We start from the raw sequence: 9410 nt of genomic DNA, 5'->3' as shown, positions 1-9410 counted from the left end.
CAAACTGATATAGCCAGTTTAAATGTCTATCTGAGGCTAGACACACAGGTGGGGCTAACACACAGGTATTCGTTCAATGAACGTGAAACACTTTCACTATGCAGGCACTGTACCTGCCTCTCTGTGGATGCTTGGCCCTCCAGGAGTTCACAGACCAGAGTTTGGTCCATCTGAAGAGTGTAGCATGCAAAAAGATAGCAGACAGTCATCCTGAAGGTGGTGAGTCCCACGGAAGGGACACCAGAAATCCTAAGTATGGCCAGCACAGGCACTGAGGCATGAAAGAACATGATAGGGGAGGAGAGGTGGAGATCTCAGTGTTGAGTGGGAGAGCAGCCGCTGCCAAGGAAGAAGGCTGAATCACAGTGTGGCCATCTAGTGGTCACTATAGGCATTGCAGACAAGACAGCTGAGCAAAAACTGGAGGGGCAGTTGTTAGCATTCAGTATGCAATGACTGTGGGCTTTCTGAAGACAGGAAAACTTGCTTATTGATTGCCATAACCTCATAGAATGGATATTATTTAGTTCTAATTTGCATACTTTGGTACTTAGTACCTTAGTCAGTAACTTGACCAACATCACCTTAATGTCAAATTGGCAGATGAGATGTGCCCAGGAAAGGTTGACTTGAAACCCAAGCCCAGAAGAGAGAACGGGCTACTTATGTCTTGAAGTGTTCAAGGGTCAACCTGAACACTTGAAAGTGCTGGATCCTGGTTGAACCTGCATTTTGAAAGGTCTCTCTGCGGATATAGATGTCTACTGAGAGACACAGCCAGAACATGTCAAATACAGAGGCGAATGCTAGCAGCAAACCACTGAACTGAGAACAGAACCCCCATTGGAGGAATTAGAGAAAGGACTGAAAGAGCTTGAAGGGGCTTGCAACCCCATAAGAACAACAATGCCAACCAACCAGAGCTCCCAGGGACTAAACCACTACCCAAAGACTATACATGACTGACCCATAGCTCTAACTGCAGAGATAGCAGAGGACTGCCTTGTTGGGCACCAATGGAAGGAGAAGCCCTTGGTCCCACCAAGCATGGACCCCCAGTGTAAGGGACTGTAGGGGGGCAATAAGGGGGTGTAAATGGGGAGGAGAACACCCTTATAGAAGAAGAGGAGGAGGATGGGATAGGGGACTTATGTCCAGGAAACTGAGAAAGGAAATAACATTCGAAATGTAAGTTGAAAAAAATCCACTTAAAAAAGAAAAAGAAAAAGAAAAGAAAAAGAAAGGTGTCTCTGACTACAGCATGACAGAGGCCTGAGGATGCAGAAGAAAGAGGTGGTTGCTGCCAACAGCCAAGCAAATCATCTGGTAGATCAGGGAAGCTGTGGGGTGGAAGGGAGAGTGTCAGAAAGTAAGACATGATGGCGTTGAGGCAGGGCTGGAGCGGCCCCTGTCTCAGGCCTGGATGATTGGGTGCAACTTAACAGAACGAGGGTCTCTGCTAGGGAAGATCAAGAATTCCTCTGGGGACCTAAGGTGCCTGTGGCATCATATATGAGGGGATGAGGCTGGAGGTGCTCATTTGAAGTTGATACTTGCTGTAAACAAACGAAATAGAAAAGGTTCCCATGTCAATCATTTGATGAACTAACAGAACTGTGTTGGCCATTTGGATGTTACAGACATGATCTCTGTCTCCTGGGGTTCTGGATTGGTTATCTTAACCAAACAACAGCACCCCACCCTCGTGTGTAGAGATAACCTGAACTGGGGCTGAGTAGCCAAGGCAAGTAATCAATCGGGTTAGGTCCTTAGAAGAAAATGGCTGCTGTCATATTTCTGTTAACACAGGAGACCCCGAGACCACTGTAGCTTGTAGCACAAGGGTAGGACTAAAACGTCCTTGGTGAGAGCGGTCTCAAGGATTGCTGTGGGTAGAAGGAATGAAGGGAATGGAGGTAAGGCGTAAACAGCAAGCGAGTGTTAGAGCCTTCTTGCCTTCTTGAAGGGTTTCCAACCATCCTCCCAGATGTGTGGTCACCCCGAAGGGACCACACGCCCTGCAGCAGTAAGCATCTTTCTTCTTCTTCAAGCTTCCACTTCACCTGCACACCCTACAAGGAGCCCATCTCTGGGACAGAGTAAAGAATGAATTTAAAGTCAAAACACCAAGGTCCAATGTCCCTAGCTGGTTGCGAAATTTTTTTCCTCTAAAAGTGAGCCATCCTGTGGCTATCCAGCTGACAGTCAGAAAGTGCCCTACACACCCACGGTGGCTCTCAAGTGCACTGTCAAATGCACCATCCCCATCACTAGGTTCGGATTTGAGGATAGTCCCTTCTCATCCTCTTGCTCTAGTTGTCTAGCCCTAGTCATCTGCCATAGCTTCTCTAGCCCTTCCCACCTCTCTCCTTTTCTTTCCCAGTTGCTCTGTGATCCTTTTCCATAGTGCCAGCCCCAGCCTCACCATCCTCACCCTGTATGACCCAGTCCACTGTTGGAGTAATCCATAGATCTGGTTATTTATTGATGGAGTCCACTACATGCCTGTGCTGGCCTCAGTGATGTAGAATGGTTTTACAGAACCAGCTCTAGAATGTCCTGGAGGGCTGATTCTGGAAAGCAGCTAGGTCTCACATGGTACATTCTCACCAGCTGTGGTTGGGAGTGGTGAGACCCTCCATCCTGCCTCTTGTCCATCTCTACATGTGACCCTAGACAGGTAGTGCTCCTTACATAATGTCATATATCGACTAGGCTGTGAAAAAAATCTGACTAGGTCTTGCGTATAATTCATTTCACTATGTAATGATGGGATTAATTTTAAAATAATTAACGTGCTGTGCACCATGTTCTAGGTGCTATTCTAGGTTTCATATGCAGTCTTCCTTCCTTCCTTCCTTCCTTTCTTCCTTCCTTCCTTCCTTCCCTCCTTCCTTCCTTCCTTTCTTGACATGGTCTCACTATGTAACCCTGGCTGACATGTAACTTCCTATCTTACTATGTGGATCAGGCTCGAACTCAAAGCTCTCCCTGCCCCTGCCTCCTGAAAGTTGGGATCAAAGGCGCAGGCCATCAAAAGTTGTGGGAGTGGCTAACCACTATCTGATAGGGTTTAAGGGCCACTCCATAAGATGGATCCCATGCCTGGCACTGCTTGAGTGGCCAAGAATCTGAGATAGGTCATGGGTCTAGAGGAAACCAAAACACTAGTACTGCTACGGAGATGTGGTGATATAATGCCTCTTAATGACATTCAGATACACCCATAAATCAGGTGCTACTCTGCAATCACCAGAAAAGCTTCCTCCTGCAGCACGTGGGAGCTAACACAGACACCCACAACTGGACAATATACAGAAAGTGAGAGAGCTTGAAACACTCAGTGCTAAATGGGATCTTCATCAAATCCCTCTCCTCAGGGCTCAGGGAGCTATGCAGAAGAGGAGGCAGCGAAAGAGCCTCCAGTGGGTAAGAGCCACGGTAACAGCCAGTGTAAGAGCTAGAGTGGGTGGGTGGCACCAAGGAAACAGTGTCTTACAAACACAGCAAGACTGATGCACATGTGACCTCATAGAGACTCTGGCAGGACGCAGGGGATGCACAGGTGCAAGCCAGATAGGGTTCCATTGCTGAGAGGAGAAATAGATACCCCATCCCTAACCCAGTATCTATCTCCAATTGGCAACTGCTTGAAAAGAAAAGATTGAGTATACATTGAGTATACAAACCACTCTTAAGGGGGCCCCATGCCCAGCAGACAGCCAACATAAAATTAACTCAGTGACACCTTTGCAAATGTTTTGTGTCAAAATGCTTTATTTGGGCATTTCTTTGTTTTGCTGTTTTTCAACATAATATTTTTATGAATTCTTTGGGTATTTCACATCATACACCTCTATCACATTCGATAGGGTTCTTCCCTGTCCACCCCCACCAGCCCTTATGACCTCCTCCAGAAAAAAAAAATACAACTTGTATTATCTAGATTCTCACTGGAATGTGGTCAAACTATGAGTCCCCCCACACACACACACCTCGTGCGCCATTGCTGGAAGTCATTTATTGTGGAGGGCTACACTTCAGATCCTATCACAGTTTTTTTTTAAGTATTCTCTTCAATGGCTTCTTGTTTAAGCTGGTTTTGAGATATTTGTTTGTTTGTTTGTTGTTTTTGTTTTGGAGGGGAGCTTTCTCAACTGTGTATCTGCAGTCATTGATGTCACAGTAGCTAGCTTATTGGTCTTTACTATCCACAGTAAAGCCATGAATCATGGGCTTCCACATGGTTCCACAAACAGGGATCCCAGTTGCAGTGGGGCCACTGACCTAGATAAGACCCTCAGTTGCAGGTGGGGTCACAGACATCATCATGGCTTCAGGCCACAGCGTAGATCAGAGACATCATCCAGCCTTGACCTTCGGCAATCAACACAGACCCAGCCATAGTAAGATTGTAAACCCAGATATGGCCCTTGACAGCATCAAGGGTCTGGGCATCGCCATGGCCCAAAGATGGCAGCACAGGCCACTGACATCAGTCTGGCCTTTGCTATGGTAACACAGCCCAAGGCATCAATCAACACAGACCTGGCCACAAGATCACAGACACAGACAGGGCCCTCTGCAGTAGCAGAGACCTGGACATCACGAACCTTGCATTTTGGCTTCTTTAGTTCTGCTTCTGGCTAACTGTTCTTGTGAACTAAAGTATGTCAATCCAGATCCAGGCTTAAAAGTTCACACTAAGGACGGCTTGGGCTATGCTGAGATCCTAGTGTAAATGCCAGTCAGCTAATAAAGATTTTTTGGCTTAAACACATATCCAGGCAATCTTCTCTGGTGGATACCTCATGACAATGTTTCCTTTACTATTCACACCATCTGTTAGACAGACAACATTTACTGCCCCATTTCAATTCTGGGGGCTCTTCAAATACTGCTACAGGTCTGGGCTCTCTCGGTGTCCCTGGAGCTGGAGTTACAAATGGTTGTGAGCTGCCTGATGTGGGTGTGGGGAACCGAACTGTCATTCTCTGGAAGAGCAACAGCACTTAGGTGTTGCTCTTAGCCTCTGAGCTGGGGACCGAACCCAGGGCCTTGCACTTCCTAGGTAAGCGCTCTACCACTGAGCCAAATCCCCAGCCCCTAGCCTGAGCTCTTAACAACCCAGGGAGCACACAACCTAAAGCAGGACCTCTGACTCAAACCAAAACTGCATTCCCATTCCTCTCTAGTACCGGCCCTGTCTGTGTCCCTCTGCCAGCTACTAAATTTCCTATGGTTGTAAATGCAGCTTCATTGCTCACACACTCCACTGGCTCCTGACAGCTATCATCCTCCCACCTTCCCCTGGCATTCATGATGCCTGTGAAAACTGGATAAAGAGGCCTCTCCATCTAAATGGCACAGGCTGAAGGGTGCGGGGCTGGTTAGTGCAGGAACCAGGGACCTCTCTGTGCCCTGTCCTGGTTCCAGCATGTTTCAGCTTGCCTGGAACTGAAGCCATATGTAATCCATTCTCTCTCTCTCTCTGTCTCTCTCTGTCTCTCTCTCTGTCTCTCTCTCTGTCTCTCTCTCTCTCTTTCTCTCTCTCTTTCTCTCTCTCTCCCTCTCCCTCTCCCTCTTCCTCTCCTCTCCTTTCCCTCCCCCTCCCTCTTTCCCTTCCTCATCTCCTGCCCTCAGCAAACAGAGGATGCCATCCACAGGTAATAGCAGGGGTTGCAGTAAACATAGGCACAACTGAGAGGTGCCTAAGACTCTGGCAGATATGGTCTGAGTTTTGTCATGGACTGAGAAACTCAAAAGCTCCACTGAAGCCAAGCAGGTTGCACCTGTAATCCCAGCACTTGGGAGACTGAGGACCACACCAAGTGCAAGCCTGGGTTTCAGAAAGACATCGTAAATTTCCTCCTCCTCCTCCTCCTCCTCCTCCTCCTCCTCCTCCTCCTCCTCCTCCTCCTCCTCCTCCTCCTCCTCCTCCTCCTCCTCCTCCTCCTCCTCCTCCTCCTCCTCCTCCTCCTCTTTTTCTTTTAATAAATGAAAACAGCAAAACAAAAATCCCCACTGGTTAGCCTTTCCCACAGAGTATAAAGAAGGCCACCAGATGGCAGCAGAGCTGCCGATTCCAAAACAGTATCAGATGGCCATCACCGACCTTCAATCCCGTCGGGGACGGGTCTGCACGCACATAAACATCCACATCCGGTGGGTGGAAAACTACAGACATGCAGGTGGACAGGCTTCTGAAGTTCAGTCCCCTTCCTTTGCACCGTTTCACCTTCTTCCAGCTGCCCTTGACGCTGTCCACCCTTGTCACACTACTAGTGTTAGGAAGATGGCGCTCTTCCTGCTTCAGTGCTGTAAGGCTCCTAGAGCTGGAGCTAGAGCCGGACACAGAGAGGTAGATTGTCCCACTGGCACATTGAAGCAGGTAGGATCTATGCAGAGAAAGCACCAAGCTGGAGCTGCCTGGAGACTGGTGTGGGAAGAACTGAGAGGAAGAGACACCTTCCCAGGTGTCTTACTTCCTGGAAAATCTTGGGAGCAATGTTAACACATCCACCGCCCCGGTTTCCTCCCGGTATGCAAACAAAGAGGCTATTATAGCACCAGTTTCGTCGGACAGGGACTGGGTGATCTGAAAGTGTAGGGATCCCATAGACAGAGCAGCTTGGAGCCAAGGTTGGCTCCCGTGTTCTCGGACAGCAGCTGAAAGCTGAGAAAGTGGGCAAATTGTGGAGCTTAGACCCGTAGCCAGGTCTGCCAAGAAACAGGTGCCTGGGCCCCAAGGCAAGTGCTGATGCCTCCAGCCCTTGCTTGATTTGAGGCTGGTCTAGGAGGACTGTGAAGCATGTGACTTGACCTCACAACCGTTTCCCCCGGCCTGGGGAAGGAAGCTCTGCCTACAAATTGCCCGAGGTAACAGCCCTTGAAGCATAAGCTGCTTCTTGTGCATTACCCTGAGTATGAAGGAGGTAATCCCGAAACTCATCTCTTTCACCTGCCACTCCATCCCACATGCGGAGACAGAACTCCACAGCTTTTATCAAAACCAACCGCAGTCAGCAAGTTCCCCTTAAAGACTAACTGAAGTCCGAAGTGCTTCAAACTCTCTCCACTTTGTGCAGTCTGGGTGGATGTTTCCCTTCCAGCCTGATTTGAGTGTGACCTTTGTCACCCTGTGAAATCCACACGTTTGGGACCGAATAGGAAAAAGGTTACAAGTGCTATTCCAGGAATCAGAAAATGAGCTAGACTGTCCCAAACAGCAGGGGAATTCGCTTGTTCCAGACCCGTGTGCACTGGCACAGAGCCAGTGGTAGGAACCAGCCAGAGATGAGGTGACACAAGGAAGTGAAAGCTTCCAGCCGGTGTGTAAGACCTGTAAGCCAAGCACAGACCTTAAGAAAGCTTGGAGGTAAGGAGAATTGGGTAAAAATCGGCTAGAAGCAGAAGACGCAAGAGAAGAAGACAGCGGCCGGAAAAAGCTTGGGTGGAGCGGGAGCAGAGGGGAGACTGGGCTGGATACAGAGGACAGAAACCAAAATGTCCTAAGAGGCTAAGAAAGAGACAAAGAGAAACTGGACGGCCTAGAGGTCCTTCTTTGAAACCGAAGAATGGGGCGTGAGCAGGGGTGTGAATCCGTGCGGCCCCGCCCCTGGTCACTCGAGAGTTACGGGTCCTCTCCCCAGCGGAGGTGGGGCGCTCACCTTCAGCTCCGCCCCAGGCCCCCAGAGGCCGCCCCTAGGGACCCTTGATGCGGCCCAGTAGATGGTGGGGGGCCCAGCTGGTGCGTTATCAGTCTCCTCCAGGAGCCGGCCCGAGCCACCGTGCGGCTGACAGTCTGAGATTAGGCCCCGCGAGGGTCATTAAGCAGCGGCCTGGCCCCGGCCCAGCCTCCTGTCCTCCTGATCCGACCAGTCCGGCAGGTGGGAACTGGTGATAAGGACGAGGGTCTTGGCGGTTCTGGGGCGGGCGCTCCTTACTCCCAGCCGCTGGTCAGGATGGGAACGTGAGTGGGGGAGGAGAACTGTAGGTCAGTATCAGTCTAGCCCCTGCAGAGGCAGGCACCGGAGGCTCTAAGAGCCTGACAGGGCATCTCCACAGTTGCTTGGGACAGGATTAGCTTCAGAAGAAGCAGACCTCTCCCGGCAACTCCTCACAGGTGGTTCTGTCCTGGCCCTGGCAAACTTGGGCGGGGATGGGGGAGGATTTGAACCTACCTATACTTCCCTGGAACAACTGGAGAGCAGGGGTGGGAAGGAATGTGGCCACCCACAAGGAGATCAGGTCTGGCTGCCCCAAAGAAAGGGAATATTTGTGCCTTAGTCCAGACCTAGCCTCTACTACCTTCTGTTTCTCCTTCAGTGAGGAAAAGAACCGAGCTGGCTGGTCCCTGGTTTTGCTTTCTGCTTTAATCAAGGAATAATTTCAAAAGGATAGGGGGAAAGGAAAAAAAATAGTACTCACACCTCAAACTGGCAGACATGGGTGAGATGGCATGAGTTACAGAAAACAAACAAACAAACAAACAAAAACCCGCAGGGACAAAGATCAGTGTTCGTAAAGCTAAAGACCAGAGAGGGGAAGACTTGCCCTAGATCACACAGCAAGACGGGGAAACCTGGAACAGAAGCACTAGTCATTTTCTGTTCATAGCTCTACTTCTGCTGCAGGCTGGCGCTTAAACCCCGGGGAGATGATCTGTGGGTACTCCTTGAGGCATTCAGGCAAGCCTTAGACCACAAAGTAATCCCCGTGACCCTAAAGCAAGTGCGCTGTGAAATGGTGAGACAAGTGGCAGAGAAAACATCTTGAAACAAGGAGGCTCTGGCCACCCTCTCCACACAGGCCCCTGGATCTGGAAATGAGTCTGTTTGGGGTTTGTACTACAGAAGGACAGATGCCATTCAGTGAGACACACAGACATGGTGGAGGAGCCTGATTGGGCAGGTGCTTGAGTCTTCTCTCCTCTGCCAGACCAGGTTCCCTGATTCTCATCTCACTCAGGGCTGAGAGTCAGATACTAGTGAGGACTGGGTTCTATTCAGCCCTGCCAGAGACTAACCAAATTCTCTACACAGGATCATGGAGCTTGGAGTGACAGTAGCTCTCCCAAGGTCACACAGTAGGCTGACAGAAGACTGAGAACACAAATTTGGGCTTCCTCGGTCTCAGTCCCAGCTTTCTTTCCCACCAGATCCCATGTGATAGCCCATCACTCTGGAGCCCTGGGAAGGGGAGAGAGCTGAGCAGAGTGGGTGGATTGTTGTATAGGAAAAATCTGGAAGGTCTGTGAAGAGCTGTGGGAGGGGTGTTCTTGCAGAAGGGCCCAGCCTTGCACAAGGGCTGTGTAAAAGCTCCTAAGCCCACACAGGTCTCTGACCGCATCCTACCCCCCACACACGGAAGACGTTTTGAAATGGACCAGGGCTAGGGATGTCAAGATG

Source organism: Rattus norvegicus, chromosome 5, assembly GCF_036323735.1.
Source record: "Rattus norvegicus strain BN/NHsdMcwi chromosome 5, GRCr8, whole genome shotgun sequence".
Classification (NCBI taxonomy): domain Eukaryota; kingdom Metazoa; phylum Chordata; class Mammalia; order Rodentia; family Muridae; genus Rattus; species Rattus norvegicus.
The sequence above is the reverse complement of the archived record's forward strand: the minus strand, read 5'-3'. Positions refer to the sequence as shown.